At 32.5% G+C, this 14,300-nt stretch overlaps 1 pseudogene; it reads left to right on the top strand.

Annotated features, from left to right (window-relative positions):
* Positions 1-6,720: 6,720 nt before the first annotated feature.
* On the top strand, positions 6,721-13,390 carry LOC140432089 (cytochrome P450 9e2-like; annotated as a pseudogene).
* Positions 13,391-14,300: the final 910 nt, after the last annotated feature.

Genomic DNA, 14,300 nt, shown 5'->3' with positions numbered 1-14,300 from the left:
ACGCGCTATCTCAGAGTATTTTATTTTTATAAGAAACTCATTTCAGGAACTACATGTATCGGTTCTGGGATATCCAAAGGCTATGTTAAATGTTATATTAAATACTGTTCTGTAAGACTCGTAGGATATTTTCATAGAAGGGTTCAACTCGTAAAACATTTTGAAAATCTTTTTTAAGTATTCAGATAAGTATAATTTTTTACTATCATTCACACTGTAGTGGCTTTTTCTGTCTTTAAATGACTTTATATGTTCATATATTGCTGCAAGAACGTAGTATTCCAATTTTCTTCGATGGTTTTTATTTTCTCCCCTTTTATCTTTAGAGCCGACTAGTCATTTTTTGTAAATTTTTAATATTTCAAATTTTGTTTTCTATATTCCATGAATAGACATAAAACTTGTCTACAAATATTTATCTCTTTTAAGCTATTATCAGTGCTAAAACGTACCCTATAAGAATAAGCAACACTTCTTAAATTTGCTTCTTCTTCATCTTTAAAAAGGCCTTCTTCGGCGAATAGGGAGTACTGTAATCAATCCACATAAGTATAAGTTCTGCTCATTAATAGAAGTTATTGTGTTAAAATACTTGAATACAGTTTTTCTTGTTTCTTCAGGCACATTTTAAAAACATTGTTTACGACAATTACAGGTTGCACCTACCTCGTGACTCTGCAGTCTAATTTTTTTCATGACATCTATCATTCTGCGTGCTTTTTCTCTTTTTTGATTCATTCTGTCTAGGCTCTACTTCAGTCTCATTTCCAGTACTATTGTTTTCTATATTCATTGTTATTTACTTTAAATAACTTGGAAAACAATGAAAACACTAGCTTAACCGACGAACCTAACTCTAAGCTGCGCGCATTAGATCAACGTCTATCAGCTGTTTATATGGACTTTACCTATGGGAGCTATGCGCTTTTAGGACGCGTAACAAGCCGCTGACCACTTCTATGTTAAAAGTGCTACAAGATGGCACCACTAGATCGATTTATGAAAAATTGCTACTTGCCCCCTTTTGGACCTGTACCCTTCAGATGTTAAAATTATTCTATGAGCTCCTATCTTTCGTTATCTCTGGAGTATACCGAATTGAACAAAACTTAGAGCAACAACGATACATGCCACAAAACTAAGTTTTTGAGAAAATCAACTATAAAAGTTTTAATCAAATCCTGAAATCCAAAATATGTATTAAAAATAATATCAATAAGAAATATATTTCTTCTCTTCTTAGAATATTTTATAAAAAAATTAATTAAAACTAATTTTTTCCACAAAAAAAAATATACCCAAAAAAGTGGCTTTCACCTTTATTACATAAAACAATATTTTTAACATAAAACATTGTAAAATCGGTATATTACCATACTAAAAGAATCATATTTATGTAGTAACAAAAACTCCAAAAAAAGTAAAAACAAAATTTTTTGACAATGATTTATCCTCTATTCAAAGAACTTTAGTTTTCCTGCTCAAGGTCGCTGAAGTAATGTTCGGTACCATCTTTTGCAGTAATATTCATGCTCACATTTTCAACAATACCAATGTCCCTAATATATACCAAAAGATGGTATATATCTTAGAAGTGTTGAAGATTAGACAGTTTTTTTGGATTTCATGGAATGGGAACATTGTATTTGGTTTTTAAATCCCTAACAGTTGTCTCTCCTGCAGTTCTTACACCTCTTCTACCAATGTTTAAAGATTTAAAATATTTATTTAAAATATTTATTCTATAAATGTTTAAAAACATAATATTTTAAAAGCAGGTAAGTTCCAAAAAGATTCCGACAATTTTGTCGACAGTTACATGATGGTCTGATTTCTCTGTCCAGTACTTGTTTTTTTCTTTTATTTAAATAACCATGGCTCAAGTCTCGTTTGCTTTTCATTTATTTCTGGACTGCCTCTCCAGATTTGCTTGGCGCCCCCTTTAAAAAGAAGCTTTTTCTGATGTCGGAAGAGAACATCTTTTAATTGAATCGTTTTGTGTTTCTGTTATTACAGAAAAATGATTTGTCCTAAAATAAAAAACAACTACGATAGCAATGTGATCTAATTACATGAGCATGTAAATTTACGATGCTTTCACCTTCATATACTACAAACTCTGATAATCACGTTATCCATATTTACAATTTTATTTAATATATTTAAATTTAAAACAATAGTTAAAAATAAATTATTTTGAGATTTATTTCGTTTGGTTTTCAAATAGTAGGTACCTGTTTATTTTTCAACATAAAGGCGATAAGCCAACATTATACAAATTGTGTGTACACGCAACATACTTCTTAAAGTTTTTAAGAACAGTAATTCTTTAACAATAAAGTTTATTTACTTACACTCTATAATAAATTTTTGTTGACAATAGGTTAGAAGTAAAACGGTACACTACAAAAAATAAGCTAGTCTCGTCTTTGCCACTCCTGATGATATTTGACTAATATATGCATAAAACATTCATTTTTATTTTACAGGTAAAATATTTAAACACCCATCTCCAAATAATCATCAATTTTCTTCTTCTTCTTCTTCTTCTATATTCCAGCCATGTATTCCACCCATGTATTCAATACATCTTTCCTTGTTGTTAATAGGTCGCCATTCTGACTTCTGCATTGAAGACTATAAAAACTAGGCCATAACAATGATAATTACCTGTTTTTACGAGTAGTATATGATATATAGTCATTTATATTGACTGTACATCTACTAAGACCCAGTCAATGCATTTCGCTAATATTCAATATTCACTATTTTCATTTCTTCTCTAGTATTATGGGTTTTGATCATCATCATCATTCTGGCTGTACAACCCTACATGGATCATAATTTCCTCAAGAATCTCTCATCAGTCGTCCTTATCCATCGCATTCCTATGCTAACCGAGTGCTCCAGCTCGGTACAGGTTTCCGGTATTCCATGTTCCTAATCTCAATCCCATTTTTCGTTTGCAGTGTCGTAGTCGTAAGTATCGTCTAGCTAATAGTTCCTTACGTTTCGTAACATATGATATTTTACAGGAAGAGGTTGCCATAAAACTGCTAACCAGAACATACCATATGTTTTGCGGTTAGCGGGTGGTATTTTATCTCCCACCTACCCGCCGGTGCTAGGACCGGTTAGGGCGTTATTGTTATATCCACCTTGTGGACGTGTCCGATGGGAAACAGACAACTCCATACGGAGTATTATGGATTTTTCCAGTCTAATATCAGCTTCGAATATTCCAAGTACCTATTCTTAGTCCAGATCTTATATCAATAGCGGCTGAACGGGAGATTCTTTGCACCCCTACCCTATTTAAAGAGCCCCCGTACTCGGGGCCATTGAATTCTTCTGCCATAATGATCTTTTTTTGGAAAAGTAGTTAAATAAAATTTCCGTTGCTTTTTTGATCACAATCGGTTAAACCATAATTTAGTTGCCGCACTTAACTATCCATTTGCGACACAGTTACACAGAATTTGTCACTGCGACTATATTAAAACTAGTAGAAGCCTCTATCAGCCGCAGAATTTATACACGCTTGCTGCAAAGTCGAGTATTTCTTCCATAATATCCCAAAATAATTAAAACCACGGACTAAAGTTTTTCATAGGGACGGTAAGCTCCGAGGATGTTTAATATCTGTCATAAATGAGAAAGAGCAGATAAGAAATGTTTGGCAAGCATTTTACGTGGCTGGGGACGCTAGTTTACCTATATGGGATGTAGAGAAGCGTCATTGCCAAGTTTCAATAAATTTACTTATTCTTAATAATTTTAAAGGTCTCTTCATTATATTTATATATATATATATATATTTATATATATATATATATATATATATATATATATATATATATATATATATATATATATATATATATATTAGTCTCAAGTTATATATTAGGCTCTATGCCTGGAGTCTAGGGCACTAACAACATACTGCACTAAGAGAATTAGTAGGGTAAAAATTTTCAACGTATAATATAAGTCATATTATATTATTACGTAAAATCGGAAGGTAGCGGGGCAAAGTTAATATTGAAATTGAAAATTGGGCTCCGAATACTGAAAGGTTGAGAAACGCTGTCTTAGATTGATGGACTGTATACTAGCACTTAAAAACCAATTCTTCAGGCTTGGATAAAATAATTTTGTACGCCAAAGTCTCTTGGCTAAAAAACGTAAATTTTGTATATACAATCAGTCTTAAACACATAAATGCAATAAATGTTTTATAGGTATTTTTTTTTAAATACCTATTTAAAGTTAAAAAAGCCAATCATTATTGCCACAATGAGATATAATTTGGTGATGTAATATGTGAAATAATAACTAGTCTAATAACTGACCTCTCATCTTTCAATAAAGACAATTTAAGTAAATGAAATACGGCTGGCGACAATCGGGGCCGAGTTCGCAGCCGTGAAAAAAAATTCCAAATAAAAAACGAAATTGATGGTACTCTATGACGGGATAACACTAGAACAGTGGTTTCATCTACATAAAGTGAGATTTTAAAGTCATAATTTAAGTAATTATTTATGTAGATGAATTGTGTATAAGAACACAAATTTACCGAAAGCATCACAAATATAAAAGTCATACCTATTCATAAACGTAGCCTCTCTGAATTTGAATATTTATTTATTATTATTTATATGATATTTATCTGTTCCCTTATTAGATCGGTTTTGGAATATAGTAACAATATTTGGTCTCCTCTTTGTACATTGTACATTGCTCTTTAATAGTTTAAGCTAAATTAAAATTGATTTGTAAAAAATGACATAACATGACCAGTCCGTAATTAAACATTACATTACATAACATGACCTCTTTTTTTAATCGTCAAATAAGATAACTATAATAAATGTATAATATTTATTAAATCCACGATTAAAATTTTGTAAAGACACTAACGGTGAAACTCTACATGATAAAAACTCAGTTCTTAACAGATTGGCACAACATTTCAGCGAACATCTAAATATAAACGATACTGAAGGAGGTTACAACATAGAAAATCAACAACATTTACAGTGTCAACTACACAGTGAAGACCCAACAAGACAAGAAGTGTCAAATGCCATCCTAAAACTCAAAGACAATAGAGCACCAGGAATCGATGAAATCTTTTTGGAAATGTATAATAAAGGTGGTGATCAACTTTTTGCAGCAATCCATAAACTAATAGTACTTATGTGGCAGAATGAATTGGTACCAGAAGTGGCTAAAGGGAATAATATGTCCGTTGTATAAAAGGGTGATCAACTGGAGTATAAAAACTATAGAGGCATTACTCTGTTAGCATCTGCGTATCAAATATTCGGCAATGTATTGTTTGAAAGACTTAAATATTTTACAAAAGATATTGTTGGTCAATATGAATGCGGATTTACTGCTGGAAAGTCAACTACACATCAAATTCAAGCACATAGGCAGAATCTAGAAAAGTCACTAAAATATAACATAGAAACACACCATCTCTTAGTTGACTTCAAAGCAGCCTATGACAGTGTGAAAAGAACTGCATTATATAATGCAATGTTATACTTTGGGATCCCACCTAATTTAATTAAGTTAAACTAACAATACAAAACGTAAGCTCATACGTTAGAATTGAAGGAGAAAACTCTACGTTCTTTGACATTAATAATTTTCTTAGATAGGGGAACGCGCTGGCGTGTCTCATCTTTAATATTGCCTTGGAAAAGGCAATCAGACAATTAAATATTAGAATAAATGGAACTATTTTTAATAGATCGACGCAAATTCTCGTATTCGCTGACGATATAGTTACAGTGGGCAGAAGTATAAGAGACATGGTGCAGTGTTTTACAAGGCTTGCGAACGCAACAAGTGGATTAGGACTTGTGGTAAACGAGGAAAAAACCAAATATATATTGGTTTCTAAAAACCCCCGAAATATCCAACAGAGAATTCAAATTAATGACTATACCTTTGAGCAAGTCAAAGAATTCACATATTTTGGATCGCTACTAAACGCAACAAACACGAAAATCGACGAAATAAAAAGACGCATAGCAGTAACAAACAGAACTGTTTACAGTCTCCAAAAATGTTTAAGAAATAAAAATATAAAACGTGCAGTAAAGCTTAATATATACAGGACCTTAATAAGACCGGTTTTGATATATGGGGCTGAAACGTGGACCTTATCTCAAAATGATGAAAGACTTCTTGGTATTTTTAAGAGAAAAATTCTTAGAAAGATTTTTGGTGCCGTAAATGAAAATGGGCTGTTTTGATATATCAGATGTTGTGAAATTCGTTAAAGTGCAGAGACTTAGATGGGCTGGGCACATTTCTGGGATTTAAAATCATGAATACACGAAGAGATTAACATTTTTCAAATCAGATAACAGAAGAAGCAGAGGACGACCACGAAGGAGATGTATTGATGATGTGGAAGAAGACCTAAAAATTCTAAGTGTCAGAAGACGAAGGGAAGTTGCCAGGAATCAACCGGAGTGGCGACTTCTTTGTGAGCAGGCCAAGATCCACAACGGATTATCGAGCCACTTATGATGATGATAATTTTTAATACAGATTCCATAAATATTCGCTTTAATGTCTAGGCTTTACAGCCCTAGAAAACGAACGTGAATAATAAACCACTGGTATTGGAAATTACAGTATAAATAGAGTTAAGAGAGAAACACCTTGGTGATATGTAGTTTTTTGATTTTTAGATATTTTGGATTGTACCAGATGGTGACGCCCACACTTGGTATACGAGACCCAGATCTAATCAAACATATTGCCGTTAAAGATTTTGAACATTTCACGGATCATAGGCAAATGTTCCCTAAAATGCCGATCCTCTAATGGGAAAGAATCTATTTGGATTAAAAGGTAAACAAATTTAATTAGCTACAACGATATCAATATAAAATTGTATAATTGTTTAGTTAAAAAAATAATTGTGCAATCAGATTAAATTTCAGTTAATTTTTCAGACTTTTATATGTTAATATTTCATTTTTGAACACAGAATTCATCTTGTTTACTCATGATCTTGATTTCTATTTAATGCTCTTATCATAAATATTTTTTAAACATCTTTTCTTCTCTTGTAGTACAATTATTGTTAATATATAACGTGAGGTTATTTCATCATCATAAGTGGCTAGACAATCTGTTGACTCTGAGATAAGCGCGTGGCCTGCTTACAAAGAAGTCGCCACTCTTGTTGATTCCTGGCAACTTCCCTCCATCTTCGGTTCCATAAAATCTGTAGGTCTTCGTTAACATTATCAATCCATTTCCTTCGTGGTCGTCCTCTACTCCTTGTGCCCTTTCATTTTGAAAATGTTAATTTCTTCGTGTATTTGTAATCTGACATCCTAGCAGTCCATCTAAGTCTCTGCACTTCGGTGTATAACTGATATAGTTCAAAGTTGTATCTTCGACGCCAAAGCCCATTTTCATTTATGGTCCCAAAAAACCGGTCTTATATATATATATATATATATATATATATATATATCTATATATATATATATTTTATATTATATATATATATATATTATATATATATATTAATTCAGCTTTACTATACGTTTATATATTTTTAGTTTTTATTTTTTAAATGTTTCTGGAGACCGTAAACAGTTCTTCTTTGCTATTGCTATGCGGTCTTTTTATTTCGTCACGTCGTGTTTTTGCGTTTACTAACAATCCAAAATATGTGAATTCTTTGACTTGCTCAAAGCGTATAGTTATTAATTTTAATTCTCTGTTGAGTATTTCGGGGGTTTTTTCGGAAAACACACATATATTTTGGTTTTTTTCCTCATTTTATCACAAGTTTCTAATTCACTTGCCGCGAACCTCAAGCATTGTAAAAGGCTGCACCAGCCTGTCTCTTATACTTCTGCCCACTATAACTATATCGTCAGCGAATTCGAGAATTTGCGTATATCTTATTAAAAATAGTTCCATTCATTCTAATATTTAATTGTTTGATTGCGTTTCCAAGGCAATAAGTTAAAGAGGGAGACACGCCAGCGCGTTCCCTTGTCTTAGACCATAATTAATGTCAAATAACGTTGGAGTTTTCTAGATAGATAAAGCACATTCATTTACCAAATTCCCGATCAGTAAACATGAGCACGTGTTGATATTCGCGCGTCTTATTGCTCAAGAGGCTATTAAATATAATTTATTACCTTAAGTTAGACAAATTCTCAATTTACGATCCCAACTTGCCAGCAATTTAAATTCAAATTGTATCGTGGTGATTTTTAAGTTATTGTTAAGTTATTTACTGGTCGTGTGATTTTTTATAGTTTAGTTTAATTGTGATATAATGATTAAAATTTCAAGAAATTCTTACACTAACAGTTTCAAAATAATATTTTTTAAAAATCATATGATACATAGGGTCGTACATCAGGTACGACCCTGTTTGGCTTTACACGTGGGTTCTATTGACGATTGGAATTTTGTAAAATGAATAAGGTTTAGATAATGCAGCTCTTTTCACACTGTCATAGGGCTGCTGTTTGAAGTCGACGAAGAGATGGGTGTGGTATCTATATTTTATTCTAGTGACTTTTCTAGAATTTGCCTACGTGCTTGAATTTGATATGTAGTTGACTTTTCAGCAGTAAATCCGCGTTCATATTGATCAACAATATCTTTTGTAAATTTAAGTCTTTCAAACAATACATTGCCGAGATTTTATACGCAGATGTCAACGGACATATTATTCCCTTTAGCCACTATTCTGGTACCAATTCACTATAAGGACTATTAGTTTATGGATTACTGCAAAAAGTTGATAACTAACCTTTTTATACATTTCTGAACAGATTTCATCGATTCCTGGGGCTTTATTGTCTTTGAGTTTTAAGATGGCATTTGACACTTCTTCTCATGTTGATTTCTTTACTGTATAGTTGACTTTGTAGAATTTTGTTAATTTTCTATGTTGTAACCTACTCTAATATCGTTATATTTAGATGTCCGTTGAAATATTGTGCCTATTTTTAAGAACTGAGTTTTTATCATGCAGAATTTCACCGTTAGTGTCTACAAATTTTTAATCGTGGTTTAAATGCTCGACGGCTATTATTTAAGGATATTGTAGTAGTATTTTCTCTAGTATATATTAACAATTTAAGAGCTTGGTTTAACTGCACTTCTGCTGACCCTCTTTAGAGCAGCGGTATCTAAATGTGCGAATTACCCATGATGATTGGCACATGAAGAAGAAGAAGTATTTCCTCGTTTCATTTTATTGACTAAACTTTGTATCTCATTGAGAGTGTTGCGTTTGTTTTCCTTCTTCTTACGTCAATAAATACGTTTTTCCTCTCTTTTAAGATGTATATATTCTACTTGTTTTCTACGTGTACAACCTACGTCAATGGTATTTTGATATGAGCCATTCTTTCTATTTGTGGCCATTTCGCACTCATAATCAAACTAATGATTTTTTTCTGGCTTGGTTTTTGCCCAATATTTCAACCGATTTCTATAACACAATATCTCGTATATTTGTCCATACTTGAATAATGCCTTCTTCTTCATCTACAATTTTCTGTCTTTATCATCCGATCTCCTGTTTTAAGTTGGATATTCTCCTTAATCGTACTTTAACTAAATAGTGATCACTATCTATATTTGATTCTCTAACAAACTATGAGGAAATCGTTGTCCCAGCTATTACCATCTTCTTAGACAACGCAAAGTTTATAATTTTGAGGCCCTTATTATTAGAGTCTATGTGTAGGCTCTCTATTCGATGATGGGCGCAAATATATTCTCTCTTCTGTCTTTGGCATTAGTCTCCTGCTATTATTTTGATGTCATTTTTTGGGCACACATCGTACTCTCGGTCTAGTTGCCTCATAAAAATAGTCTTTTTCATCATCCTCTGTTTCTTTCTTTTTGAGCGTGGCTGCTAATAATGCTAATATTAGTGAACTTCCCTTAAGTCCTATTCGACATATCCTATGATATATCCATATGTATTTGAGCTATGTTTTTACACCTCATTTCCTATAAAGCAATGCTATCTGATTTGGTTTTATTCATTTTCTTGTATAAGCAGAATCGTGGCTCCAGGCAGATAAAGGCTTCTACTTTTAACGTGCCAATTTTTTAAATCATTATCCTTATTTCGTTTGAGAATTCGTCTAAGGTTTAGACAGTCCGGTTTCTTTCTTTGTAGCTCTCAAAACAAGAGGTCTTTTACAGGGTTGGGTAGTTAACCCAACGCCAAACCCCCCTTTTCGGAGGGGCCATTTCACCCGCCTCTCGGCAGATTCCGACTCAACTTTCCACCCGGGGTGGATACGGATCTCCAGTTGGGTTGATCGGTTTACAGGGGACACCAGCGTGAAGGTGAGAGTCGGATTTGAGTAGAAGACGCTAATTGGAGTAAACTGGAATTAGGTCTATGTTTTTGCATTCTACCCCTTTATCCCCCATAATTACAAATCTTATTAAAGGTTTCTTCTCTTGTAGTACCATTATCGTCAATATACTACTGTACTTTATTTGGATTAAAAGTATTTCTTTGTAAATCTTATCTAAAAATATATATGTAATACAGTTTTTAACCTGGCTATCTTTTTTTGACTCAATATTTTTTTTTCGCAAAAACAAAAATGTAAGAAAGTTTATTTCAGAGTATTTAATTTATTTATAATGTAAATTTAAAATGCCAAGAGTTCGCGGTCATCTTTAATTTCGTTTATTTCAGCGACTTCGAAAAAGAACGCATTGAAGGTATGAAAGAGACCGGTTTTAGTTTACGGGAAATTTCACGAAGAGTTAACAGCTAATCCATCAACGATGTTAAGAGTTTAGAGGAGGTGGTCCAATGATAAGACTTATCGCCGTAGTGAGGTGTATGGACGTCCAGAATATTGCAAGATCGTGTTTTGCACATCTTAGACTTCTTGCTCTCAAAAATGGACGGGATGCGACAGGAAGGGGTAGTCTCATGACGATAGTTAATCAAATATTACTTGGAAAAGGACTGAGACGGTACCGTCCGCTTTTTGGGGTATCTATGACAGGACACCACAGCATAAGGCTCGACGCTTAGAATGGTGCAGAGCTTGGCAACAGGTCTAGGCTTTGTGTAGGGTGGCCTGATGAGAGCATTAGAGTAAGACGTTTTCCAGGTGAGAGACGAAATATAGACTTCACCTTTAAACATCATAAAGCAAGAAAACCAAGCATTATGGCATAGGGTGCTATATATTTGGGAAGCATATCATCCCCAGTTTTTAGCTCGACAATATATTGGTGAAGTACTGCAACTGACTACAAAACCAATTCCCAAATGCGATTTTTCAACAGTATAACGCAAGACCTCATACTGTCTGTGGAAACCATGGAGTTTATACAAGAATCTGGTATAAAGACTTTGGAGTGTTCATCAAGATTAATTGATTTTGTCACCCGTCGAACATGTGTGACATATGGTTAGGTCAAAACCTATATCAAGTTATCCAAAAATAGACATTTTTCTTGTTTTTTTTTTCGGTTTAATATTTATGAGTACAAGAAACCAGTTCAATAAGGATTTTTGCTTAGATGGGGAGATATGTTTTGGAATGTAAGTTTTAGATTTCTCATATCTCTCTTATACCTATATTATCGTCTGCTTTGCTTGCAATTTATAGAAGGCACAGATTAAAGCAAATAAATATAATAAAATAAATCTGAATTTTGGTTTCGTCACAGAAATTCTTCGCATTTCTACTTTGGTGATTTAAAACATATAGTTAAATCCGATCATATTATGTTAAAAAATGAATATTAAATATAAATATTAAATAAGACAAAATATAAAAATAAAATGTTTAAGCAAATACTAAATACTTTCAATACAAACAAGTAATTTTCATTACAACTCAATTGTATTTCGATGCCATATTAAATATATATATTTAACTTACAAATCTCTATTTAAAATTTACCACTAGTTCTGTAATTTCCTTAACCCATACGCTTTTTAGACTTTTAAGTTTTATAAGCAGCAATGCTTTTCATTGATTTTTGTTTCTTTGCGATTTTATCAATATTTACTCTCGTAAATGTCTAAACTATGACCAATGAATGAATACACTTTCGAGATATTGTGTCATATTGTCCTCAATGCTTGTTTCAATTTAACTGCTTTTGTTCCTTATTATACTTTGTTCTATTTGAGACATTTCAAAAACTTACAAATTACATTACTGGAAAGATATGGACATTAAACAAAAGTTGTCTTCCGAACAACATGTTTTACATGGCAAACAGCTCATTTCAAAACATTATAATCACTGAAGCAATGATTTTTTGTACATAAAAAGTACGGCTGCGGTAGTTTAGATTTTAACGAATGTTATTATAATATCAGGGATGGATACACGGAAAAATAAGGAAATCCTTCCCAATAAGGTACAAAATTAAAGAAAATCTATTTATTTATGTCTTATCTGCCACTGTATAATATTTGACACCACTCAAACACTACTCAAACTAACTAATCCCTTGAGTTACCAGGTAGCGAAGGAAGTTGCTTTCAGGTATATTTCAAGATTAATGTTTATTCTCTCCTGAATATTCTACATATCTGCTTTATATCGTAGTGATATGTAATAAGTCAATTCAAGAAACTAGCTTTTTAAAAATGTGTAAAGTAATTCCCTTTTTGTTTTGAAAGGTCCAAAAATGGCGTGATATGAGACCGATTCTCAGTCCAACCTTCACCAGCAGCAAAATGCGAGCTAAGTTCGTCCTGATGTCTGAGATGTGGTGAAAACTTCATTAAGTATTTCCTGAATGATAACAAAGATACCATCGAAAAGGAAATGAAGGATACTTTTAGACGATTTACAAACGATGTTATTGCTACAACTGCTTTTGGCATTAAAACAGATTCTTTAAAGCACAGAGATATTGAATTCTTCACTATGGGAATGAAGATTATGTAGATTTTGGGTTCTGGAATAGGTATCAAATTTTTTTGGTTATATGCTTATACCGCAGGTTTTAGAGGTAAGTATTGTATTGGTTCCTTGCCCTTACACTTTTTCCCAACGTAATCACTTTTTATATGTATGCCATTAAATGTATAATATTATATATATATATATATATATATATATATATATTATATTATATATATATGTATGTATATTAATGATTTTAGTTCTTCAAAGTTTCAATTTTTGGCAAAGAATTAAATGACTTTTTTGTGGAACTTATTGATAGGACAGTCAGAACAAGAGAAGAGAAAGGAATTGTTCGTCCTGATATGATCCACCTACTCAATGGAGGCTAAAAAAGGAATTCAGCAGAAAGAAGAGAAGGTTATCGATACTGGGATTTGCTGTAGTAGAAGAAGCCGATTTAGGTAAATTATTAATACATTTTTTAAAGGGATTTCCTACGAAGTGTCCTTATTATTATGATTATTTAGTAAGCATCTCTATGTTATCTCTATGATCCCTGTGTTAATTCAATTTTGAAAAGTATTAGGAAGCTAATTTTAAAATTCTCTGCGCGTTCTTTTGAAGCTAATCCATAGGTATTATGGTAGAAATGCAAGAGAAAAAATAAAAAAAATGATTGTAAACTCCTCTCATAAGTACTTAAATGGATATGTTCCAGAAATGAACATATTGTTTTTAAAATATAAAATAAAAATGTAATTTTTTAGACTTTTCTTAGTGTAGAATAAGTAAAATATTCACTATATCAAGTTTGCACAGGACACCCTACTCATTGGCGTCCTCAATATCTTAAATAGTTTTCACACCTAAATAAAAAGAGGGGGGTAACGTTCACTTTTACGGCATCAAGTAGTATTTTATCAGTTCATTAACTCAAACATCGCCCTTGAAGAGATGTGCATTTTTAAAACACTCTAAATTCATGTATAAAAAATTTCTCCTAACGCCGAAATCGGGGCATTTTTTTTATATATAACGTGTTTCTCTTTCACCATGTTATAAAGAAGCAAATTTTTGACATTGTATAGTACGCTACGGCCCGTGTTGAGGGCTTCTCTACTCTAAAGATAGTTAATTATAAGTCGATAAACTTAAAGTGATTTTAATTCTCTGGAGCTATATTGCTCACATTACCAATCCTTATCTTCAACGGTCACTGACGAATCAAACCTATGGAGATACATCCACTCACAAGTCCTTTGAAGTAAGGCTTGGAATCAAAAGATTTCCAACCCTCGAGTGTTGATAGCCAGTTATAAGGCTCCCACAGGATATTCATTTCATTCATTCATATATCATTATCATTGAGCC

The sequence above is a fragment of the Diabrotica undecimpunctata genome, unplaced genomic scaffold, assembly GCF_040954645.1.
Source record: "Diabrotica undecimpunctata isolate CICGRU unplaced genomic scaffold, icDiaUnde3 ctg00002795.1, whole genome shotgun sequence".
NCBI lineage: Eukaryota > Metazoa > Arthropoda > Insecta > Coleoptera > Chrysomelidae > Diabrotica > Diabrotica undecimpunctata.
The sequence above is the reverse complement of the archived record's forward strand: the minus strand, read 5'-3'. Positions and strand labels throughout refer to the sequence as shown.